This window comes from Oncorhynchus keta, chromosome 8 (genome assembly GCF_023373465.1).
Source record: "Oncorhynchus keta strain PuntledgeMale-10-30-2019 chromosome 8, Oket_V2, whole genome shotgun sequence".
In the NCBI taxonomy this organism is placed as follows: domain Eukaryota; kingdom Metazoa; phylum Chordata; class Actinopteri; order Salmoniformes; family Salmonidae; genus Oncorhynchus; species Oncorhynchus keta.
This window is the reverse complement of record NC_068428.1, coordinates 11961792-11988296: the sequence shown is the minus strand read 5'-3', so window position 1 is coordinate 11988296 and position 26505 is coordinate 11961792. Positions and strand designations below refer to the sequence as shown.

The 26505-nt window shown below is 41.4% G+C and overlaps 1 protein-coding gene across 8 annotated transcripts in view; it reads left to right on the top strand.

Annotated features, from left to right (window-relative positions):
• LOC118383970 (transcription regulator protein BACH2-like) overlaps positions 1 to 26505 on the top strand; it is a 102770-nt gene that overhangs the window by 26810 nt on the left and 49455 nt on the right. The window lies entirely within an intron of this gene.

The window sequence follows — 26505 nt, the reverse complement described above, 5'->3', positions numbered from 1 at the left end:
GTATTTGGCTCCATCCATCTTCCCATCAATTTTAACCATCTTCCATATCCCTGCTGAAGATAAGCAGGCCCAAACCATGATGCTGCCACCACCATGTTTGACAGTGGGGGATGGTGTGTTCAGGGTGATGAGCTGTGTTGCTTTTACGCCAAACATAACATTTTGCATTATTGCCAAAAAGTTCCATTTTGGTTTCATCTGACCAGAGCACCTTCTTCCACATGTTTGGTGTGTCTCCCAGGTGGCTTGTGGCAAACTTTAAACAACACTTTTTATGGATATCTTTAAGAAATGGCTTTCTTCTTGCCACTCGTCCATAAAGGCCAGATTTGTGCAATATACGATTGTTGTCCTATGGACAGAGTCTCCCACCTCAGCTGTAGATCTCTGCAGTTCATCCAGAGTGATCATGGGCCTCTTGGCTGCATCTCTGATCAGTCTTCTCCTTGTATGAGCTGAAAGTTTAGAGGGAGGGCCAGGTCTTGGTAGATTTGCAGTGGTCTGATACTCCTTCCATTTCAATATTATCGCTTGCACAGTGCTCCTTGGGATGTTTAAAGCTTGGGAAATCTTTTTGTATCCAAATCCGGCTTTAAACTTCTTCACAACAGTATCTCGGACCTGCCTGGTGTGTTCCTTGTTCTTCATGATGCTCTCTGCGCTTTTAACGGACCTCTGAGACTATCACAGTGGAGGTGCATTTATACGGAGACTTGATTACACACAGGTGGATTGTATTTATCATCATTAGTCATTTAGGTCAACATTGGATCATTCAGAGATCCTCACTGAACTTCTGGAGAGAGTTTGCTGCACTGAAAGTAAAGGGGCTGAATAATTTTGCACGCCCAATTTTTCAGTTTTTGATTTGTTAAAAAAGTTTGAAATATCCAATAAATGTCGTTCCACTTCATGATTGTGTCCCACTTGTTGTTGATTCTTCACAAAAAAATACAGTTTTATATCTTTATGTTTGAAGCCTGAAATGTGGCAAAAGGTCGCAACGTTCAAGGGGGCTGAATACTTTCGCAAGGCACTGTAACTATCTAGTTTATTCACTCCAGACAGAACTTCAGTCAAGGAGGGATGAAACATGTAATGCATTTGCAATGGTGTAAAGTATTTAAGTAAAAATACTTGACTTTACTATGTATATTTTTGACAACTTTAACTTCTAATTCACTGCATTCCTATAGAAAATAATCTACTTTTTACTCCATACATTTTCCCTGACACCCAAAAGTACTTTGAATGCTTAGCAAGACAGGAAACTGGTTCAATTCACACACTTATCAAGAGAACAACACTGGTCATCCCTACTGCTTCTGATCTGGCAGACTCACTAAACACAAATGCTTTGTTTGCTTGGTTTGTATATTATATCTTAGTGTTGGAGTGTGCCCCTAGAATTGTGCCAGCTGGGTTACTTAATATAAGGAATTTGAAATTATTTATACTTTTACTTTTAGTTTTGATACTTAAGTATATTTTAGCAATTACATTTACTTTTTATACGTACTTTTATTTTTACTAAAGTAGTATTTTACTGGGTGACTTCACTTTTAATTGAGTCATTTTCTATCAAGGTATCTTTACTTTTACTCAAGTAGGGCACGTTTTTGTTAAAGTTACATGCCAGTTGCACTACTAACTCCACACTGGTGATAAATACATTTTTCTGTTAAGTCAAAAATCAGTTACCTTGCCAGCTAAATCCAAATAAAGAGTAGGTAGTTTCTGTTCTGCTTGCTTTTACAACTCGGAGAAAAAGCACAACACACAGAGACAACAGCTCCCTCTGTTTGCACGCTCTGTGCTGCCTGCAGGGTCCTAAATACAGTTGGTTTATACCGCCAAACAGCCTACCCGGCCGCTCTAAAGCATCCGCATGGTCCTTAAGCACACCGATGCCGCTTTTTGTGTCACAGAGCAATGATAGCTTGGGGGGTGGATGAATGAACATGAACCTCAAATATGGTGAATTGCTGTTGATGTCTTGTTGTGTCCTATTGTGTGTGAAAGCCGACGCTGGTCTGATGCTTTGAAAGTGTCTCTTTAGTACTACTCAAGGCCATAGCAGGCCCTTAGTGCGCCTCTGCAGAATGCATTAGTTGTAATTGCATGGAGGGAGCGAGTTTGGCATTGTGATAATTGTGGTGGGTGAGGTGTTCTATCTATAGAAAAGCAGATGATGGGGAGGAGTTGGCCTTTGAAGCTGGTGCTAAGTTGTTGTTCAATTATCACCGTTTGAACCATTAACTCAGACAGAAAGACTTGTATTGCTCTGTGCACAATAGAGCCTTAAATCTCAGCATGATGATCGCTGTGTTCTTTGACATCGTGGAAATGGGTCCATTTGAAAAAAATAGCAAAGCAAGGATCCCCTTCACTTCTAACGTTGCGGGGTGATGCTTATGTTTAGCTTATTTTTCTGGATTTTGTAGATGGATGTGATGGGATTGATATGTGGTGCTCAATTCAACCATGTACATGAAGAAGTACATCAGTTTTACTAACATGAAATGGAATTCAGTGTGGCACTACATGTACTGTCTGCTTGTGGAGATTCAGAGAAGTTTAGTCAAGGGCTAAACACACAATATGTGACTATTGTGATCCAACTCTATTTCCAAAGCAAGCGCAGAGGGGTGAATGTGGAACGTGTGTGTTATGTTTTTATTTTGTTTTGACTCTTCCCAACACAGCCGAAACTGGGTCACAATCTGACAGAGGTAAAGGATGAGGCAGCAGTTTGCAGGGCGGTTGGCCCATGAGAGAGAGAGGCCGCATCTGTCTCCAGGAAGCGTGTTGCAGTAGGAGACGTTAAACACAGAGTTCCTGTTTGACACCTGTTTCCACCGAGCCAAGTAGCCCAGGCTTTTCACTGGCAGGCTCTCTCTCTCTCTCTCTCTCTCTCTCACTCTCACTCTCGCTCTCTCACTCTGCCAGGGAAAAGAAGCTGTCTTTTCAGTTTAACTGCTCTGTGACCCCTTCCTCCCCATCCAAAGAAATTCAGATGATGCTCCTATCGCTTGACCTGGTGCCCAGAATAATTAAATGGCAAGAGATAAAAAAACAAGTAAGACAGGTTCTTACACATGCTGCTAGCTAGACTGTTGACCCGCAGGATTGTGAATAATAAACCAGCTGGAGAGAGAGAGAGAGAGAGAGAGAGAGAGAGAGAGAGAGAGAGAGAGGAACAGGTTTGAAAATATGTGGCGAACACTTCAGTAAAGGTGATTGATTCCTTTGCAGGCTACCAATTTACAGTTCTTTCACAAGATCTCTGACCAAAATACTACAACCTTAAAGTGCGTGTTAAGTAACACCACTTGAAGGCCCACAAGTAGCTACATTACAAAAGATAAACATGTAGGTTTATTTTTAAAGGAAGAACAGTGTATTGGAACAATTCTGCAACATTTTTTCCATTCTGGTCCCTTTGAATAATCTCGTATTTGTTTTTCCTGCCCGGCTACCTTCTGCCCGGACTTCCCCACACCACATGTGAGCGAGGACACACGGCGTCGCTGTGTATTTTTTGCATCTATTTTTTGCATCTAGCCATAGGGTGACCTGCCAGACATCGGAGGACCAATTATACACCTACTACACTTTACTTTACATGAAACCCTGGATTGTAGAGCGGAGCCGGCCAGGCTTTCCAGGCACTAATGATGTCAGTGGTAGAGGCTGAAAGAGGACACTGAGCCAGAGTGGGTGACTGAGCCCGGGCAAAAGGCCAGCCATGCAGGGAAGGGGCTGGGAGAAACCTTTCAACCTAAGGCGAAATTTGGTTGCTCCCCCCTCACGGTCGGTATTTGGCCATGATTACTGGAAGTTTAGACTAATTTACCAATCTAAAATCTCCTGTTTTTCAAAAATGCATTGAAAGACTGAAACGTCTCAAAAGGTTGCCTGGTTGCTCATTGATAGATTCAAATGATGCCATCGTTACTTCCACCATTCCTAGAGGAGATAAGTACCCCTACACTCAAATAATGTTTTACATTTTATGGTCATATAAACCCTGCACATTTTTCCCTGTATGGAAACTCTGAGGGGTATAGGCACAACCCACATTTCCACAGATTTTTGTCTTCATTATAAAAGTGACTGTTTAGTGATTCATACTTTCCACATACTGTATGAGCCACTTGGCAGACAGTGATTTCTTTGTCTGTGAGTAATTTGTTTGCTAAATGGTGTGACACCATCTTAAATAGTTGTTCTACTACATGCCTAACTACATCACATAGAGAGTTGACAACTTAGCTTCAAGGATAATCAACTGACAGTTCAGGTAATATAACATAAGCTTTATTGAAAGTCAAGGCCATTGCCTCTCTCTAACAGGTAGTTTAAGTTTCAATCAGATACACTTCCATTAACTGTACACTACAATTAATGAGTGACATTTAAGTCACCACGCTTACAGTTTTTCTTAGTCGCTATGGTGCATTTTTAGCATCATCTGTAAGATGTGCAAAATAATAAGTGCATTTCTCAGAACTATTTGTACAAACTGCAATATACAATAGATATGTTTCTAAAGCTAGTCAGTCACTAAAAATCCATAGTACATCTCTCAAAAGTAAATATTCATGCCAATGATCATGTCAGTGTCATCAGAATGACAAGTCATTGAGTCATTGTTCACGAACAAGGTCGTCAAAATGTTTAGGCATGTTGTCAATGTAACTGTGTACTTTGACAGTATTACCTGATGTAAACTTAGGCTACAGTTTGGATGACAGTTACTGTCATTTGTTCTTAACTGACTTGCCTAGTTAAATAAAGGTAAAATAAAAAAAATAAAAAAACTGTATTGAAAATGCACAAGGCTGCACTTCTATGGCATATATCAATTTCAACAGTACTATTTACATATTACTGTATGTGGGTTATTGATTGAAAGAGACTGGACAACCCAAAGGGGCACAAAGGAAAAAAAACTAAATTAGAAAGAAACACAGGAAACCACCCCTAAGGCACAACTTTGCCCGCAGCACTGTTGTGCTGTCTCTACACATATTCTCATCCACATCACACCGGATATTTTTCCCTTCCAATGCAACGTGGAAAGAATCTTTTGGAATGCCTTATCCATCCTCTGCAGGCATCTACTGTGATGTCCTCACATGCTGCATCCATTGCAGCCAGCAGGGTCATCTGTGTGTCTGGCTGACGATCGTACACCTTCCACCTCCATGTTGAAAATAACTACTCAATTGGATTAAGGAATGGTGAATAAGGTGGGAGGAATTCTATGAGCATCCTCGGGTGGGTCACATACCATTGCCTTATGATGTTTGATCGATGGAAACTCACATTATCACAAATTACCACATACAAATCCTCTCTAAGCAGACCCCTTTCATCATCAGGGATGAGAGCCCTGTAGAGAGTCTCTACAAAGTTGAGTAGATGCTGGGTGTTGTATCGCCCTATAAGGTGGATATGGGTTAGGACACCATGCTCTTAAATAGCAGCACACATGGTGATATTTCCTCCCCATTGGCCTGGCAAATCCACAGTAGCTCTGTGGTCAGGTTGAAGCCAGCCTCATCCACGTATACAAAGTTGTGAGAGGGTTCACTTGATTCCAACTCCATTATACGCTATATTTGTTTTCGTAAGGAAGAGTGACATAAAATGTACATATATTGCATGTTCCTTCCACAGCAATGGAAATGTGTGCAGTTTATGCTTACTGTACTATGTATCACTATAAAATGTTGCTGTAAAGTAGTTACATAGATCTATGTTTTACCTGTACATACTGGTACCGTAGCTCCGTAACTCTGTCCTCATTCCTTTGGAATGGTACACGGTACAGCTGTTTCATACTCATCTGGTTTCTATGCAGCACCCTGTCGATGGTTGAGATGCTAACCGTATGGATGTTTTCAAAGACATCGTTGTCCTCTATAATGGTCCTTTGTATTTCCCTGAGTCTCATGGCATTGTTTACTCGGACCATGGTGCAAATAGCCTCCTCCTGTTGAGGTGTGAAAAGGCGTCCTCTGCCACCGGTTTGAGGTAATCTTGCAGTCCTATGTGGGGAAATGCAGTGATGCATCGCACACTTTCACATAGACAAAAACTATGCGAACACACATTTTACTGTAAAGCATACAGGTGGGTGCATGTAAGGTGCAGTATGTATCTGTATAGAGTATATTTCTGTATGCTGTGAAATACAAGTGGACTACTGTAATATGAAGCATTGTAGGAAGTATACAGTATACTGCTTATATACAGTGACAGTGCACTGTACATTGGTGGACATACCTGTTCTCTCTTCGAAACGTTTGAACTATTGAGGACACGGTTGATCTCCCAATATTCGGCTGCACCCTTCGACCCGTCTCAGCCATTGTAAGGCCATGATTGACAACATGGTCTACAATAGTGTCATCAGATATGCGCCTATGTCCTCTTCTGCCTCTTCCTCTGTTTTGCCTTCCACCACGCATCCTTGCTCCTCTTCTTCCTCCTCTTGGCTATTGACCCTGTTCGTTTCCTGGTCCATCCATTATTGGAAAATTGCAACTCTGTGTTGTGGTCTGTCTATATATATATGCTTGCCAATTGTTTCTTCATGAGATGCAACTTTGAGCAATTTAGACAACTGGTTGATTGTTGGTTGAACTAACACTTTACTACATTCCTTCATGAGTGAGGGTCAATTTCACCTGCACGATTCATCAATTCATGTGTTTGTACAAAAGGTCTAATAGAAATGTGTAAAACTATGCTTGACAGTTTATGACAAATAGGTCAACAATTTTGCATGTAATGGCTTATGCAAGGAACTAATGCCTAGATGTTTTGAGGGGTAAGACTATTCAACAGAGAACCATCTACTATATTTCGATCAACATGACATGAGCAATTGATAATGTGGAAAAAAGCTGACACTTGTACATTATCAATTGCAATTTGTTCAAAAGGAATAAGAAATTGCTCTAATGATGTGCAGAAGTGACTAGATGATTTGGAATTTGTACAAGTAGTATCAAGAATTGCACTTTTGATCAAAGAAATGCACCAAAGCGACTGAGAAAAACTGTAATGCATATATCTAGAGTAACATGTTGTCCCAGAGGCAGCACATTGTAAGTGTGTGTCTGTGTCTGTGATGCTGACACACAGTCACCTCAGTCTATTCATCCTTATGCATAGAGGGAGAACTCAACTAAGAATTGAGAGATGCAGGGGGAGAGACAATGTGAACCCAGCACCTTGTCTGGGTAAGAGAGAAAAGGAAGGCAGACAGACAGACAGACAGACAGACAGACAGACAGACAGACAGACAGACAGACAGACAGACAGACAGACAGACAGACAGACAGACAGACAGACAGATAGATAGATGCTGGTTGGTTTAGTATGGCTCTGCAAGGCTGAGATCAGCCTAATCAATAGAGAGGATAATGTGGAATGAGTAGTATGACATCAATATTAGGCTCACTGGTCCAGGAGCACCATTGTTGCCTCTCTCCCCCTCTCCCCTCCATCCCTCCCTGTACTTAGTAAACAGTGGCTCCCCAGGGAGAAAGGCTGTCATTGATGGGTCGCCGCTGGCTTCTCAGGCCTGGCAGTCTACTGTGAATTGTTACAGGCCCTGAATAGAATCCATAGTGACCTCATCCATGGACAGGGACCCTTACCTATCCCCGGCTGTCATAGAGAGAAAACAGAGGGAGAGAAAAACAGGTGAGATTTATTCGATTACCAGTAAAAATACGATGATGTCGGGGGTTTTGACATTGACGGAGTGCTTTGTGCCTCTTGTGGCTCAGTCTTTTTTATTGAATCGTAAAATAAAGCGTTTGACTTGTGTTGTGTTCGGCGAATCAGGGCATATTGAGGTGATCATACTATAGGCCTACTCTGTCTCTGACATCAGAGGAAAGACGTGCACACTTCACTAAAGGAATGCATGTGGGGTATCGGCATGCTGTGTTGCCCCTATGTGGCACGATTATAAATCAATATTTATTGGAGAAAGAAGATATCATGTGGGGCAACTATATATGTTTTAACTAAAAGATTATATGCAACAATGATTAAATGAAATGTAAACAAGGGAACATGAAATTGAATAATAATGATTTATGACGTTAATACTATATACAATATTTAATCATGTTGCAGTATGATGGTGAAAATAATAGCCTAATATATTCAACATGCTGTAAACCAGTGGTTCCCAAACTGTTTATAGTCCCGTACCCCTTCAAACATTCAACCTCCAGCTCCGTAACCCCTCTAGGACAAGGGTCAGCGCACTCTCAAATGCTGTTTTTTGACATCATTGTAAGCCTGTCACACACATACGATACATTTATTAAACACTTCCCACCCGGCTCGTGGGAAGTGACAATGAGCTCTAATAGGACCAGGGCACAAAGAATAATATAATAATAATCAATAATTTTGCTATTTATTTTACCATCTTACATATAAAACTGTATTTGTTCATCGGAGATTGTGAATAACTCACCACAGGTTAATGAGAAGGGTGTGCTTGAAAGGATGCACATAACTCTGCAATGTTGGGTTGTATTGGAGAGAGTCTCAATCTTAAATCATCTTCCACACAGGGTCTGTGCCTGTATTTCATTTTCATGCTATTGAGAGCCTAGAATCCACTCTCACATACAGTAGGTAGTGTTTGCAAAGGGCATCAGTGTCTTAACAGCGCGATTTGCCAAGGCAGGATACTCTGAGCGTTGCCTAATCCAGAAATCTGGCAGTGGCATCTGATTAAATTACATTTTCGCAGAACCGCTTGTTGCAATTTCGATGAGGCTCTCTTGTTCAGATATTGGTAAGTGGACTGGAGGCAGGGCATGAAAGGGATAACGAGTCAGATTATTCAGGCAAGAAAAAACAGATAGGCCAGTCGTGTGAGAAACTCCTCATCATGCAAGCAGTCAGACAAGTGAAAATTATGGTCAGTGAGAAAACTTTAAGCCTGTCTCTCAATTAAAAAAAAAAAACGGGTCAATACTTTGCCCCATGATAACCAGCACACTTCTGTATGTTGTAAAAGCATTACATGGTCGCTGCCCATATCACTGCATAGTGTAGAGAATATATGAGAGTTCAGGGGCCTTGCTTTAATTAACAAAGTTATTTTCACTGTAGTGTCCAAAATGTATTTCAAGCTGTCAGGCATTCCCTTGGCAGCAAGAGCCCCTCGGTAGATGCTGCAGTGTACCCAAGAGGCGTTTGGAGCAACTGCTTGCACGCGCGTTACCACTCCACTATGACTCCCTGTCATGGCTTTTGCCCCATCGGTACAGATACCAACATGAGCAGCAGCTATGTTTGGCTACATACGGACCGTCAGTGGAATTCCCGCGAGAGAGTAGCAGTTAATGTGATTGGATGTTAATTATTTGACGGGGCTACCTGTATTTGATATTGTGTTGTTATTTCGCTGAACACTAGATGGTTGAATTTTATTTTTGGCAGTGAAACGAGGCTACTCAGGCGAGAGAGAGAAAAAACTCACCCAAATGTATAGCCCCCTTGGGAAATATAAATGGACTGTTTGAAAATGTGACTAAACATTTTTATTTGGCGTACCCCAGTTTGGGATTACCTGCTGTAAACTATTATTTTTGAACAGTTCTACTTTTTCATGTCTCATTACTCTGTGGTCATCGGTTGCACAAATTGTATTGTTTGTCCTCATAACCCTGTTCAAACATTCATGATATTACCCTGAGTAAGGCACTATGATGCCCGTTAACTGATCTAAAAAGTTTGTGACTCTATTTTTTTTTGTTTTTTTGTAGTCTACAATTTACTTTCCGTTAGTCAGCACTAGGGATTAACATGGGTAACCAGGATCCATAGACTGTCCTGGGAACACGCTTCACATTTATCAGAAAAATGGCATGAAAAGACCCGGGGAATTACAACATTTTTCCCCCAAGGTCACACTAATGCAATTCCACAAAATACACAACATGTGCAGCAGCAGATTAGCCAAATGATGATCAATCTATGTTGTTCTGTTGCCTGGTTACTCATCCACAGCACTCTGGCCAAACCGCGTCCACTAACGTTTCTCCGCGATGAGTCTGGATTTGCATCCTCCCCGACGACTTCTCAAAAGTGAACACGTTCAAGCCATTCTGATTGGTCCCAGAAACGGATGGGCTGGACCAGAGCTGGCCGACACGAATCATGAATCACACCATTTTGACATCAGCTCAAACAATTTCTAGGATGGCAGGTTCAGACTGAGGTATGGAATCATCGAAGGAGCAGCGGAATTAAGTTCAGGATGAGTCCTCAGGCAAGTTGTTCTGACCCCTACTACAGATACAGTATCATGCACTGCCTGGCATAAAAAAGCCGAAGTACCAAATTATACTATAGCCACCTATACAAGACCCCAAAAGACCTAGACACCTGGCTTGAGTTATATTGCAAGAATATGCTTTGTGTTTAGTTTGGATTATTTCATGAATGTCTGCTGCTCTGTCATGATGTATATGAATGCCGAGTAGTCTCTTTCCAAACGGTCTGTTCGAAAAACACTGATACCTTGATCACACAACGCTGACAGGCTCCCTCAATACATCGAACAAAAGACCTCTTTCACATCTCACAAAAAAGAAATCCTGACTCTGTGCACTGGGTACAGAAGGTTTGTTTTGGGTGAATAGCATGACTAAGTTGACAGCACTTCAAACAGCGGCGCACTTGTAGTGATGCCCAAAGTTTGATGAATGGCTCCTATCCCTCCGTGGCTCACATGGAAGGGCTGAGGTATTATGTGAGGAATCGTCCATCACCTCGGTTCGTCCCAAATGGCACCCTATTGCCTATACAGTGCCGTAGTTTCGGGGGATATAGTGCACTTCATGGGGAATAGGGTGCCATTAGAGATGCTACCTTACTCCTCCTCCCTTTCTACACTACAGCGACAGCTACTTTCTACTGAACACTACTGTCTTCAACCTTGCGGTCTATATTCCAAACAAAATTCCTGTAAAGCTTAAAGAGGATCTCATGTTAAGTACTGTTGAAGTAATATGGCTACAGGTTTATCTGCCTCACCAAAAGCCCGCTCTTGTGGGAAGATGATATACACCACCAAGTGCTAACAGTCAGTATCTGGATGATATGTGTGAAATGCTTGATAATGTACAGGTCATTCGAAAAGTATTCAGACCACTTGACTTGGTTCACATTTTGTGATGTTATTTTATTCTAAAATGGATTAAATAGTTTTCCCCCTTATCAATCTACAAACAATACCCCATAATGACGAAGCAAAACAGGTTTTTAGAAATGTTAGCGAATTGATTAAAATAAAAAAAATTGAAATATCACATTTACGTAAGTATTCAGACCCTTTACTCAGTACTTTGTTGAAGCACCTTTGGCAGCGATTACAGCCTTGAGTCTTCTTGGGTATGACGCTACAAGCTTGGCACACCTGTATTTGGAGAGTTTCTCCCATTTATCTCTGCAGATCCACTGAAGCTCTGTCAGTTTGGATGGGGAGCGTCACTGCACCGCTATTTTCAGGTCTCTCCAGAGATGTTCGACCGGGTTCAAGTCTGTGCTCTGGTTGGGCAACATTAGGGCATTCAGAGACTTGTTCCGAAGCCACTCCTGAGTTGTCTTGGCTGTGTGCTTAGGGTCATTGTCCTGTTGGAAGGTGAACCTTCGCCCCAGTCTGAGGTCCTGAGCACTCTGGGGCAGGTTTTCATCAAGGATCTCTCTGTACTTTGATCCGTTCATCTTCTTCTTGATCCTGACTAGTCTCCCAGTCCCCGCCGCTGAAAAACATCCCCACAGCATGATGCTGCTACCATCATGCTTCACCGTAGGGATGGTGCCAGGTTTCCTCCATTAATGATATGCATGTCAATCTCTCATGGCTTAAAGTAGAGGAAAGACTGACTTCATCACTATTTGTTTTTGTAAGAAGTGCTGACAAGCCGAATGCACCGAGCCGTCTGTTTCAAACTACTAGCACACCGCTTCGACACCCATGCATACCCCAGAAGACATGCCACCAGAGGTTTCTTCACAATCCCCAAGTCCAGAACAGACTATGGGAGGCACACAGTACTACAAAGAGTCATGACTACTGGAACTCTATTCCACATCAGGTAACTGATGCAAGCAGTAGAATCAGGTTGTTGTTTTTTTAACAGTAACAAATACTCCTTATGGAACAGCAGGGACTGTGAAGAGACACACACAGGTACAGACACACGTATACACACACACGCTAGCACACGCACTGTACACATGTACATAGTAATATTGTTGTATGGTGGTGTTATACATTTTGTACTGTAAATTAGTAGTGGTGTAATATTGTTATATGATGTACTGTTTTATCTTTCGTTTTGTGTGTAAAGTGAGGCAGCAGCTAATGGGGATCCCTAATAAATACAAATATGCCTTAAACCTCTGGCATTGGTGGCAGAGAGGGAAATATACGACGTAAACCCCCTTCTCTTTGATCTGATCACGGAAGGTTTCTGATTTGGGTTTGAGTTAAAACACCCATGTAAAAAAACTTTACCTTACCTTGATGCGTGATATTGCTTGATATAATGTACTGTTGTAGTATGAAAGGTGTGGACCTCAAGACTTCTATAAGTCAGGCTCTGTGATGGAGCCACCCATGGGCACCATGACTATACATTGTCTAAGAGCAGTGATGTTGGGATGGAGAGGTGTTCCCAGGGGTGTGTTTCTCTGCGTCTCGGGGGAGCAGCTGTCTGGAGAGAAGCCTGAATGAATGGGTAATTAGAAAGGACCCTTCATCGTCACGCCCTCCTCGTCAGCCCTAGCCCTCTGAGTGGAGCAGGGGAGACCCGGTCTAATTGGCCCGAGCTTTGATGTGATGCACGTTCGCTAAGCCTCTCAATGCAGCACTTAGCACTTAACAATTACACTTCTCTTTCATCTGCAAAGCCAATTAATTTCTATTGTGGAATAGAATTTCAAAGAGAGAAAAAAACTAATTTTGAGACTGTGGTAGCGGTTTATCATCATATGTGATATATTTGAGGCTACGCGTGAATGTATTACATGTTCATAATAAAGGGTCGTTGGCATAGAAAGCTGTTCATATGTCATATGTTATTATGACTGATTGTGTATTTCATTCACAATACCGCAAATAACAACAGAACGAAAAGGCTGACAACTTTTTTCCCACTATAACTGATTCAGCCCGATGAAGGAAAACTAGCCACTGAGAGTCTGTCAAGGCGTTCTGACAATGTACTATTAGCCTTCTGGAATATTCTCTGACTCATTCCTGGCTCCCTCACTGAAATTATGACTCAGAGGGAGGGAGCAAAAAAACAAAGTCAGACATCAGAGCATTCTTGGAGTGCATCTGGGTGGGGGGAGTTGGAGGTGTACACATGGTTGTGTCTGTGTGTGTGTGCATGCGTGTGAAAATGTGGAAGTCAAAATGTGTGTGTGTGTGTGTGCACGCTTGTGTGTTTGGGGGGGATGTATATTCCCTGCTGTCGCCTCAGTCCTTTGCGAGCTGTTTATGATTCTCCTCTTTAGCCCTGGGACCCCTCTCTCTCCCCACCTTAGCTTACCTCCACCACCCTTTGCTCCCGCTCTCCCCACCTCACCAGGAATGGTAAAAGGTTACTCGATTCGCTCAGGCAAGATGTGAAAGGAGTGGGATGAACATTACTGATAGAATCATTATGGTATGCTACAGTACATTCCCCCCGTGCATTTCCCCATACACACTAGTCATCTGAGTCGACCTTCTTCCGCAGGACGAGGGGAACAATTGACTGGTTTACGTCAGCCAACCATTCCCTCAGACGACCTTCACTCTGCAGAGAAAGCTTTGATGAATCCTGCCATGACTCACAGCTGGCTAGCGCCTTGACAGTTGGAGTTTGGGCTTGGTTTTTTTATGAGCTCTCCCAGTTAGAAGCAGGTCTTATGGTGTGGAGTAAGGGGGTCTTTCTATAGATAACGGGGCCCATGTGTGACATTGGGATAAAAATGTCAAAATGGTTTGAAACAAAAAATGTAAAGTATTTGTGTGTAGTTCCACATGTGTATTTAGAGGATAATATTCACATTGGCCATAACTCCAGCAACACAACAACATCGGAGGACTAGGACGATACATCCTTAAAAACAGGGTTTATACAGACATCTGGATAATAGCGTCTGCTAAATTACTCAAATGTAATCATTTAGATGTATGTACATATAGAACCCCCCAAAAAAGCATGCTGAAAGTGTAAAAACAAAGTAAGCAATTACCACAAACTAAAGTGGCCACATCTCTCACAAAAACTGATCAAAAATGAAATCACGGATGATAATAATAAGGGAGCAGGAGAACTTATAAATTGGCAACAACAATTACAAGAACTTTTCACGCACCAAACTGAGGAAATATCTACATTTCAAGGTTGGCCTATTCCAGTACTTGAATTTCTGAGCTCCAAATTCAAGTTCTTGTATTTTTTTAAATTGCAGGTGTAAAACAAAATGTGTTTGTCATGTTATTTCAGTATCAGACCACGTCGTGAAGAAGCCCACTAAACTATGTCATTTGTTCTCACTCTGTCCAGAATAATTCATAGGAATAGAGTAGACTCGGTGTCCAATCCGAGGCACAGAAACAGGAAAACATGAACTTATTACCTTGATGCTTCCTCTGTTAAATCGAACGAGACACTGCTGTAAATCAAGCAGACGACAACGGATGATCAGCATCAATTTCCTAGTGATATTAGATCCAGCGTGGATCCAGGCACAAATGTCCTCACCGGCTTAACGAATGAGACACCAGAATATTATGGACATTCCTCGCACTCGGCCTGTTGTAGCATCGCACGTGTTATCACGACAGCTGTTCATCACTGGATCAGTTGATGATGTGTGAAATTACTACGGCGTAATTAAACAGCTTGACACCAAATGCACATTCAACAAGTGTCGTACATAATTATTGAAGAACACACATTAATGATAGTAACAATTTTGTTTTTCAGTGTCAAGGTCACTCTTTCGGTTAGAAGCATTTTATTTTGCAATTGCATCGTTCTTTGGGGATTTTTGTGCCCATGGAAACATTTTTCACCACGTAACATAAGGCGACACAAAATGTTACATAGTTACACTGAATTTCAAAAGATCTCTACAAACAACTGTCTGATAGCTAGATCCAGGATTCTTACAGGGTTCAAGTTCAATGTCTAATTTAACTGGTTAATCCTTAATATATGATAAAATGACAATTTACTCTACCATAAATGCAAGGACAGAAAAGTAATGTTTTGTGTCACACGGTTTTAGACAAATCTGTCAAGACAACAACCATGAGAAAGGGTTAAACAAAGGCGTTTACATCAACTTGGGAATTTTATGGAAAACACATGTAGCTATGTTCCCCCCTTATATCTTAAGGTAATGGCATGAAACAGATTGGCAGATTATTATCAATGACTTATCAACACCTGTAACAAGTTGTCCAGTGTAGGAAATCCTCACTGGTACCCTAGTTTATAGAGAGACCCAAGGACAGGGAGAGGCAGAGACTCTTCTGCATCCCAAATGGCACCCTATTCATAGGTCTCTGGTCGAAAGTACATTGGGAATAGGGTGCCATTTGGCATGCATCCACAGGTTCACCCTCTGACATGATGACTCTGCTGTTATTTATCCTCTTATACCAGTCGGGTTCAGGCACGTCGTACATACACTCTGCTTTAGTGTCATGAGCAGTTTACATGGTTTTTCCCCTTGAACACCTTACCCAAACCTCTCATCTATACTGAACAAAAAATATTAAGGCAACATGCAACAATTTCAAAGATTTTACTGAATACAGTTCATATGGGGAAATCAGTCAATTTAAATCAATTAATTAGGCCTTAATCTATGGATTTGACATGACTGGGAATACAGATATGGTCACAGATACCTTAAAATAAATGGGCCTCACAATGGGCCTCAGGATCTCGTCACGGTATTTCGGTGTATTCAAATTGCTATTGATAAAATGCAATTGTGTTCGTTGTCCGTAGCTTATGCCTGCCCATACCATAACCCCACCGCCACCATGGGGCACTCTGTTTGTGTTATTGACATCAGCAAACCGGTCACCTACATGACGCCATACATGTGGTCTGTATTTGTGAGGCAGGTTGGACGTACTGTCAAAGGTGGCTTATGGTAGAGAAATGAACATTAAATTATCTGGAAATAGCTCTGATGGACATTCCTGCAGTCAGCATAGCAATTGCACGCTCCTTCGAAACTTGAGACATTTGTGGCATTGTGTTCTGTGACAAAACTGCACATGTTAGTGGCCTTTTATTGTCCCCAGCACAAAGTGCACCTGCGTAATGATCAAGCTGTTTAATCAGCTTCCTGATATGCCACACCTATCATTGTGTTTACTTGATAGCTACCTACACAAATAGCTAGCTAGAACAAAGTGTTAATTAGATACACTCATTAATTGTCTTTTTTTCCTTTTTTTATAGGGGTGGATCAGCTTAATATTGCGGAATGATTGTTGCTTCCATCAATGTAATTGTCTGCATAATTTCCACTCCCCCATATCTTTGGGGGGGAAATATATATATCCATATACCTACATGTACATACCCATACATATACATATGCATACATAAACATTCATACATATAAACATATATACATACAACATATATACATACATACAACAACATACCTACAGTTGAAGTAGGAAGTTTACATACAGCTTAGCCAAATACATTTAAACTCAGTTTTTCACATTTCCTGACATTTATTCCCTGTCTTAGGCCAGTTAGGATCACCACTTTATTTTAAGAATGTGAAATGTCAGAATAATAGTAGATAGAATTATTTATTTCAGCTTTAATTTCTTTCATCACATTCCCACATTTTGGCCCATTCTTCCGGACAGAGCTGGTGTAACTGAGTCAGGTTTGTAGGCCTCCTTGCTCGCACACGCTTTTTCAGTTCTGCCCACAAATGTTTTATAGGATTGAGGTCAGGGCTTTGTGATGGCCACTCCAATGCCTTGACTTTGTTGTCCTTAAGCCATTTTGCCACAACTTTGGAAGTATGCTTGGGGTCATTGTTTAAATGTTGTGTTTTATGTTTTTTGTTCAGTGTACATGTACATCACTGTATGCTACTGAAAAAGTCAGCTTTGACACACTCACTTTCAAGGTGCTGCTTCGGGGGGTTCAGAGAGTTCCTGCAGAGAGTTCACAGGCTCACTTTGGAACACGTTTGCCATGAGAGACTAATACATACAGTACATGTAGAACGCGCTTCTGTTGCTTTAGCTTGGTATCAATACAGACCCTCACAGTACTGCGCTGTATGCACAGACCTCACACTAAATGAGATCCATAGGCAAGGCCGACCTGACAGACGTGTGTGTGCTGCAAGTCACTACTCTGTTCCTTTCTTAATTTGGTTATTTTCTATACCCTGCCTACTGTATATGTACATATGTACTTCAAATACCGAACTTGTCTGGTGCTGTTACTCCCTGTATATACTGTAGTTTAATTCTTGTCTTTCTCTATTTGTTCTGCTGCTCTGCTGCCCCCCCCTCCCCCCTCCCCCCAGCCCTCTCTGGGTTTGACTTCGTTACACAGCCTCACCACAGGCACAGGACAGAACAGGGCAAAGCTGCCGCTGGGTTTTCCACCAGACACAGGCTGGAATGTGACCCATTCATCAAATAGAGATCAAATACATCAGCTACTATCGCTTCATCACAGAGAGCAGATCATTATCAGGGTGTTGCGTGTGGAGTTGAGATCCAAGGCAGATCAGAGCCTATCGTCCTATTGTCTGGGAGTGTGCCAGGCAGGCTCAAGAGGAGAATGCTACATCGAGTGTTTATGTGTTTACTCTGACTGAAACATGCCTTATGCCTTACCCTGTTTCAGCAGGATGCATGTTTGTTTGTGTTTTTACTACTACTTGGCTCGTTATTCCTTGTTGTGTGTGTTTAGCTCCCCCCTTGTGAGAATTAGGATGTGCGACTAGACAGTTTCCTATTGGATCACGCTGACTCATTAGCAGGCAGGCTGCAGCTATAAAGGGCATTTTTGTCCACAGTGAGCTGCTGATCTGTTTCTTTCTTTGGAGTTCTAGGAGGCAGGCGAGAGGCTGAGGCTGAGGCCAGTCAGTTAGTCAGAGTGTGTTTGTGTCCCTCAGGCCTTGTTTCATGTGTGGTGGGAGAAGATTAGAGCAATTTGTTCCTAATAAAAGCCTAAGGATGAACGAGCAATGTCTGTCTGTGTGAGGTCATTTTTGATCCGGAGCTACAATAGAGAGACAGTACATTAGCAGCAAGCTGGGGGCATTAATGTGCAGTGTAGCAGTATGTGTAGGATCTGGACTGGCCAGACAGCAGTGCTAGTTTGTTATAGCTACCAACTGAGCTAGTGGAACTGAGTGAAGAAGGCACTCAATGAATATAGTGGGTTGTTTTCCTAGCCAATGAAATCCTCCGACTGGTAGTCATCCTAGAAATGTGTTCATGTTAGACAATGTGTCTGACGTTTGTATCTAAATGTAACAGTGTTCATACTGTAACTCCAACATTTGGTTCAGAACACAGATCTCGCACTCCCTACCACTAGTTTGTAAACCTGGGATATTTTAGGAGCACAACTAATGAGAGGTCAGACAACAAAACCTGTGTGGGTACACTTTAACAACGTTTAACCTGTTGTTATTCATGTTTTTTCATCTGCACAATCTGAGCCATTAGAAATCCATTGACGGATTAGACTTCCATTAATAGCCGCTTACGAGGGGGACTTATTGCGGTGAATAAAAGTTCCAATTGTTGAATATCCCCACTCTGGCTGGATTCCAATAGGAATTAAACATCACTTTGCAAGCCAACATAATGTGACTTGCAGGCCTGATGTGACCACTGTATTAGGCCCTCGAAGTAAGGCTTTATGATATAATGTATTGTCTTAAATAATTATGTACTTTGGTGCTGTTTTTGCTGGTGACTAGCATATGCTGGCACGCTGGTGACCAGCTCATGTTGGTCATCAGTGTCCAAAACACAGGGCAAGCTGGTCACCAGCAAAAACACAGCAAATGCTGGTCCCCAGCCAAAACACAGCGAAGGCACCAGCAAAAACACAGCAAATGCTGGTCCCCAGCCAAAACACAGTGAAGGCACCAGCAAAAACACAGCAATTTTGGTCGACACTGGGGTTTTTTCAGCAGGGTAGTCAGAGTGTGTTGGTGTCCTCAGGCCTTGTTTCATGTGTGGTGGGAGAAGATTAGAACAGTTTGTTCCTAATAAAAGGACGAAAGACCAATGTCTGTCTGTGTTTGTGCTCATTTTGATCCGGAGCTACAATAGAGATTAGCAGTACATTATAGTACATTAGCAGCAGGCTGGGGCCATTCATTTGCAGTGTAGCAGTATGTGTAGGATCTGGACTGGACAGACAGCAGCACTAGTTTGTTAAAGCTACTAATTGAATGGAACTGAGGGAAATCCCACGACTAGTAGTCTTCCTAGAAATGTTTTAACTTTAGATAATGTGTCTAACATCGGTATGTAAATATAACAGTGTTCATAACCTGAACATTTTTGGTGCAAACCACAGGTTTCACACTTTTAAATGAGGAAGACACATTTCAGTGGAATACATTCAGTTGTACAACTGACTAGGTATCCCCCTTTCCCTTTCCCACATAAAAAAAATGCTCTAGTATACTATGGTAAAAATGCTATAGTATTCACTGTAGTGTTTTTGCAGACTTTACTGTAGTATTTACTGTAGTGTGTTTGCGGACGTAGTATTTGTTTTATTATCTTTGATATAGCAGTGGGGACTTTCTCATTGAAGAAACAACCTGGACAAAATAGTCAAAGAGCAAATGTTCAGTAACCTGTAGATAGGTAGGACAGGTTTAAATGGATAGTTCAGAGCTTCTGCTCTTTTCTATAACCTGTAGGGAACGCAATATATCAGCTACTGACGAAACAATGTTTGTATATTTACTGACATGTATGTGTAACTGATAGATGATGACACACACACACACACACACACACACACACACACACACACACACACACACACACACACACACACACACACACACACACACACACACACACACACACACAAACGTATGTACAGTGTAAATTGTAAAGTATTTTTTCTGTACTGTCTTTTTTATTATATGTCAGACCCCAGTAAGACTAGCTGTTACGGTTGGTGTCGATGGGGACCCGAATGAAATGAAATCAAATCAAATTGTGTAGTACTGTTAGCTGTATACAGTAAATTCGGAGTGTTTGACTTTTTTTTGTGACTTTTTCCACATTTATTTACAGTATAGCCTTATTCTAAAATGGATTCAATTGTTTATGTTTCCTCATCAATTTACACACAGTACCCCATAATGACAAATCAAAACTGGTTGTATTTTTCTGTGTGCAAATTTGTCAAAATAAAAAAGCTGAAATATCACATTTACTTAAGTATGCTGACACATTATTCAGTACTTTGTTAAAGCATCTTTTGGCAGCGATTACAGACTTGAGTCTTCTTGGGTAGGATTCCACAAGCATGGCACACCTGTATTTGGGGAGTTTCTCCCATTCTTCTCTACAGATCCTCTTGGATGGGGAGCGTCGCTGCACAGCTATTTCAGGTCTCTCCAGAGATATTAGATCGGGTTCAAGTCAGAACTCTGGCTGGGCCACTCAAGGACATTCAGGGACTTGTCCTGAATCAACTCCTGCATTGTCTTGGCTGGTCGTTGTACTGTTGGAAGGTGAACCTTCACCCTAGTCTGAGGTCCTGAACACTCTGGAGCAGGTTTTCATCAAGGATCACTCTCTGTACTTTGCACAGTTTATCTTTCCCTTGATCCTGACTGGTCTCCCAGTCCCTGCCACTGAAAACATCCCCACAGCATGATGCTGCCACCACCATGCTTCACCTTAGCGATGGTGCCAGGTTTCCTCCAGATGTTCAATCTTGGTTTCAACTAGAAGTCGGCCGATTATGATTGTTCAACGACAACACCGAAACTGATTAGTGGAGGACCAAAGAAAGATGATATTTATATATACAGTTGATGTTGGAAGTTTACATACACCTTAGCAAATACATTTAGAGTTTTTCACAATTCCTAATTTTTGGTAAAAGTTCCTGTCTTAAGTCAGTTAGGATCACCACTTTATTTTTAGAATGTGAAATGTCAGAATAATAGTAGAGAGAATGATTAATTTCAGATTTGATTTCTTTCATCACATTCCCAGTGGGTCTGAAGTTTACATACACTCAATTAGTATTTGGTAGCATTGCCTTTAAATAGTTTAGCTTCGGTCAAATGTTTTGGGTAGCCTTCCACAACCTTCCCACAATAAGTTGAATTAATTTTGGCCCATTCCTCCTGACAGAGCTGGTGTAACTGAATTAGGTTTGTAGGCCTCCTTGCTCGCACACGCTTTTTCAGTTCTGCCCACAAATATTCTATGGTCAGGGCTTTGTGATGGCCACTCCAATACCTTGACTTTGTTGTCCTTAAGCCATTTTGCCAAAACTTTGGAAGTATGCTTGGGGTCATTGTCCATTTGGAAGACCCATTTGCGACCAAGCTTTAACTTCCAGACTGATGTCTTGAGATGTTGCTTCAATATATCCACGTAATTTTCCTGCCTCAAGAGCCATCTATTTTGTGAAGTGCACCAGTCCCTCCTGCAGCAAAGCACCCCCACAACATGATGCTGCCACCCCCGTGCTTCACTGCTGGGATAGTGTTATTTTGGCTTGCAAGCCTCCCTCTTTTTCCTCCAAACATAACGATGGTCATTATGGCCAATCAGTTATATTTGTGTTTCATCAGACCAGAGGACATTTCTCCAAAAAGTAAATTTTTTGTCCCCATGTGGTTATGGAACAGTGGCTTCTTCCCTGCTGAGCGGCCTTTCAAGTTATGTCAGTATAGGACTCGTTTTCCAGTGGATATAGATACTTTTGTACTTGTTTCCTCCAGCATCTTCACAAGGTCCTTTGCTGTTGTTCTGGGATTGATTTGCGCTTTTCGTACCAAAGTATGTTCATCTCTAGGCGACAGAACGCGTTTCCTTCCTGAATGGTGTGACGGCTGCGAGGTCCCATGGTGTTTATACTTGGGTACTATTGTTTGTACAGATGAACGTGGTACCTTCAGGCGTTTGGAAATTGCTCCCAAGGATGAACCAGACTTGTGGAGGTCTACCATGTTTTGCTGAGGTCTTAGCTGATTTATTTAGATTTTCTCATGATGTCAAGCAAAGTGGGACTGAGTTTGAAGGTAGGCCTTGAAATACATTCCGAATTCAACTGTATATATAAAAATATAATATAAAAAATAAAAGCAGTATCGACTTTTTATATTTGTAAAATGACAATTAAATTAATACTGAATGAACAATGAACACTTTTATTTTAACTTAATATAATACATAAATAAAATTTATTTCGTCTCAAATAAATAATGAAACATGCTTAATTTGGTTTAAATAATGCAAAAACACAGTGTTGGAGAAGAAAGTAAAAGTGCAATATGTGCCATCTAAAAAAGCTAACATTTAAGTTCCTTGCTCAAAACATATGAAAGCTGGTGGTTCAATATTCCCAGTTCTTCAATAATCCCAGTTAATTAAGAAGTTTTACGTTGTAGATATTATAGGAATTATGAGTGTCGACTATTTCTCTCTATACCAATTGTATTTCATATAACTTTGACTATTGGATGTTCTAATAGGCACTTTAGTATTGCCATCCTAATCTCAGGAGTTGATAGGCTTGAAGTCATAAACAGCGCTGTGTTTCAATAATTGCTAAGAGCTGCTGGAAAACGCAGTAAAGTTTGAATGAATGCTTACGAGCGTGCTGCTGCCTACCACCGCTCAGTCAGGCTGCTCTATCAAATATCAAATCATAGACTTAATAATAGTATAATAAACACAGAAATACGGGCCTTTGGTCATTAATGTGGTCAAATCCGGAAACTATCATTTCGAAAACAAATCCTTTATTCGTTAAACAGCTTGGAAAATTCCAGAAAATTATGTCATGGCTTTAGAAGCTTCTGATAGACTAATTGACATCATATGAGTCAATTGGAGGTTTACCTGTGGCTTTATTTCAAGGCCCCTACCTTCAAACTCAGTCCCACTTTGCTCGACATCATGGGAAAATCAAAAGAAATCAGCCAAGACCTCAGAAAGAAAATTGTAGACCTCCACAAGTCTGGTTCATCCTTGGGAGCAATTTCCAAATGCCTGAAGGTACATCGTTCATCTGTACAAACATTAGTACGCAAGTATAAACACCATGGGACCACGCAGCCATCATACCGTTCAGGAAGGAGACGTGTTCTGTCTCCTAGAGATGAACATATTTTGGTGCGAAAAGTGTAAATCAATCCCAGAACAACAGCAAAGGACCTTGTGAAGATGCTGTAGGAAACAAGTACAAAAGTATCTATATCAACTGTAAAACGAGTCCTATATCGACATAATCTGAAAGGCATGCTCAGCAAGGAAGAAGCCTCTACTCCAAAACAGCCATAGAAAAGCCAAACAATGGTTTGCAACTGCACATGGGGACAAAGATCTTACTTTTTGGAGAAATGTACTCTGGTCTGATGAAACAAAAATAGAACTGTTTGGCCATAATGACCATCGTTATGTTTGGAGAAAAAGGGAACGCTTGCAAGCCGAAGAACACCATCCCAACCGTGACGCATGGGGGTGGCAGCATCATGTTGTGCGGGTGCTTTGCTGCAGGAGGGACTGGTGCACTTCACAAAATAGATGACATCATGAGGCAGGAAAATTACGTGGATATATTGAAGCAACATCTCACGACATCAGTCAGGAAGTTAAAGCTTGGTCGCAAATGGGTCTTTCAAATGGACAACGACCCCAAACATACTTCCAAAGTTGTGGCTTAAGAACAACAAAGTCAAGGTAATGGAGTGGCCATCACAAAGCCCTGACCTCAACCTATAGAACATTTGTGGGCAGAACTGAAAAAGCGTGTGCGAGCAAGGAGGCCTACAAACCTGACTCAGTTACACCAGCTCTGTCAAGAGCAATGGGCTAAAATTCACCCAACTTATTGTGGGAAGCTTGTGGAAGGCTACCCAAAACGTTTCACCCAAGTTAAACAATTTATAGGCAATGCTACCAAATACTGATTGAGTGTATGTAAACTTCTGACCCACTGGGAATGAGATGAAAGAAATAAAATCTGAAATAAATAATTCTCTCTACTATTATTCTGACATTTCACATTCTAAAAATAAAGTGGTGATCTTAACTGACCAAAGACAGGGAATATTTACTCTGAGTAAATGTCAAGAATTGTGAAAAACTGAGTTTAAATGTATTTGGCTAAGGTGTATGTAAACTTCCGACTTCAACTGTAAATTCTTACGGTAATATACTAATGGTAATATACTGTATACATGTAAAAAGGAGTAATAGTGACCAGTAGCTGGATAAATCGATACATATGAATGTTAATGGCAATCAATAATCAATGAACAGCAGTGTAGTGGTAGTAATAAATCTAATCAATTTTTTTTTGTAGCAGCAGCGTAGAGGGGGAGCAGTAGTTGTTAGACATTAACAATCTTATGGCCATGGGATAAAAGCTCTTAAGGAGTCTGTACTCTATATTATGGTCTGTACTTGGCATGTAAGTTTCTGCCATTTGTTTTTAAACCTGGGATATTTTAGGAGCACAACTAATGAAAGATCAGGCAACAACCCCTGGTGGGTACACTTTAACACAAACCTTTTTTTATTTATGTGTTTCCATTTGTAAAACTTGAGCCTGTATTAGACTGCTAAAAATAGCCGCTTACGTGGAGGAACAAAAAAAGTATTTTTTCTCCGCTGGCCTGTCTGCCTGCGATTCAGGGTGTAATTTGTGGTTTGCCAGAGGTTGACCTTGGTTGGTCAGGAAGCGGCAGCAGGCGGCGGGATAGAAAAGTGCTGTTTAGCCCTGCTGTATGTTGGGACCTGGAAGAGTGGCCTTCTAACAGGCAGACAGGCTGAGGCCAATAGGCTATGTCCAGTCTGTGCGTGGGTGCTCTGGCTAGCCCACAGACTAGAGCTAAAATGCTTCAGATGCAAGAGCATGGCTCAGCCAGACACGGCGCATTGATCATTGCCTTCCAAGAACTGTCCTTTCCTCTCCTCCCGCTGTAAAAGATAATGTCCCTCCTGTTCGTAGACCTCCGCCTGGCCCCAATGTGTAATTTCAGTCAGCGTCTTGCCCTAATCTCCAAATAGCAACAGCCTGTGTGTGTTCTTTTTTTTCCCACGAGATCCCTGCTTCCAGAAGAAAACACTGCATGGCCTGATACATCAGTCATTGTTGTGTTTGTTCTGCACTTGACTTCAAACAGAGCGCGAGTTGAAAAGGAGAGTGACCTTTGGGAATCACACAGTCAGGAGCCAGGGCCAGAGTCAGACTCTGCCCAACATCTACTGTACATATGGGAGGATGGACTTTACTTTGAGGCTCTTTCTATTCTCATATATATATTTTTTTAAATTGAGGAATATACAAGGATGAACAGCCATGGAATGTTGCCCTAGAAAACACCTCTCTGCCTCTTTCACCCTGACTGACTGACTGCTGGGGGGGGGTGAATTGTTTTGAAGCTGTGACGTAGGTTCGCTCAGTAGGCTGGAAGCTTTTTGAACCTCTTTACACCCACTATCTTTTGCCGAGGTTTATCGCGTATAAAACAAAGAATTTCAAATGTACGTGCATGTCAGTTGCTTCGAGTAAAAGTGTCTGCTAAATGGCATATATTGTTATATTATAATACCATTCACCTCTTTGTCTACCTTCAACAGGGAGACAAAAAGCATGTATTAAAAGAGAAGTTGGACAGCTTTAGTTGCATGAGGTTGTCCTTATACCTCAGATGTCCTTGCATAAAAAAAAATGTTACAAAGCTGTTGATGCGGTTCTTTATCTTTGTACGCATTTCTCTAGATTTGTCTTCTTCTTTTGAGTGGCAGCCCACAGGTACAAGAAAATGTATATGATATCAAATGCAAATATGATAACTAAATATGTGAGTATATCTGAATCAATATGACTTTGAATGTTACACAACCTCCTTCTGAAAAAATAACAAACTAAACATATCTCATATTTGAGATTCTTCAAAGTAGCCAACCTTTGCCTTGATGACAGCTTTACAATGTAAAAAATTACAATGAAAAACCCCTAAAAGAGTAGGCGTGTCCAAACCATTGACTGGTACTGTACATGGAATGAATGACTAACTGTATCCAGTAGAGTCCTATTCATCTACTGGATCTTTGCAACACACTAAGCCCTGAAGTATAGAAACCAATTTTCGTTCTCATTTATTTTTATATTTGCGGGCGGGATAAACCTCTTGAGATGAGACGTC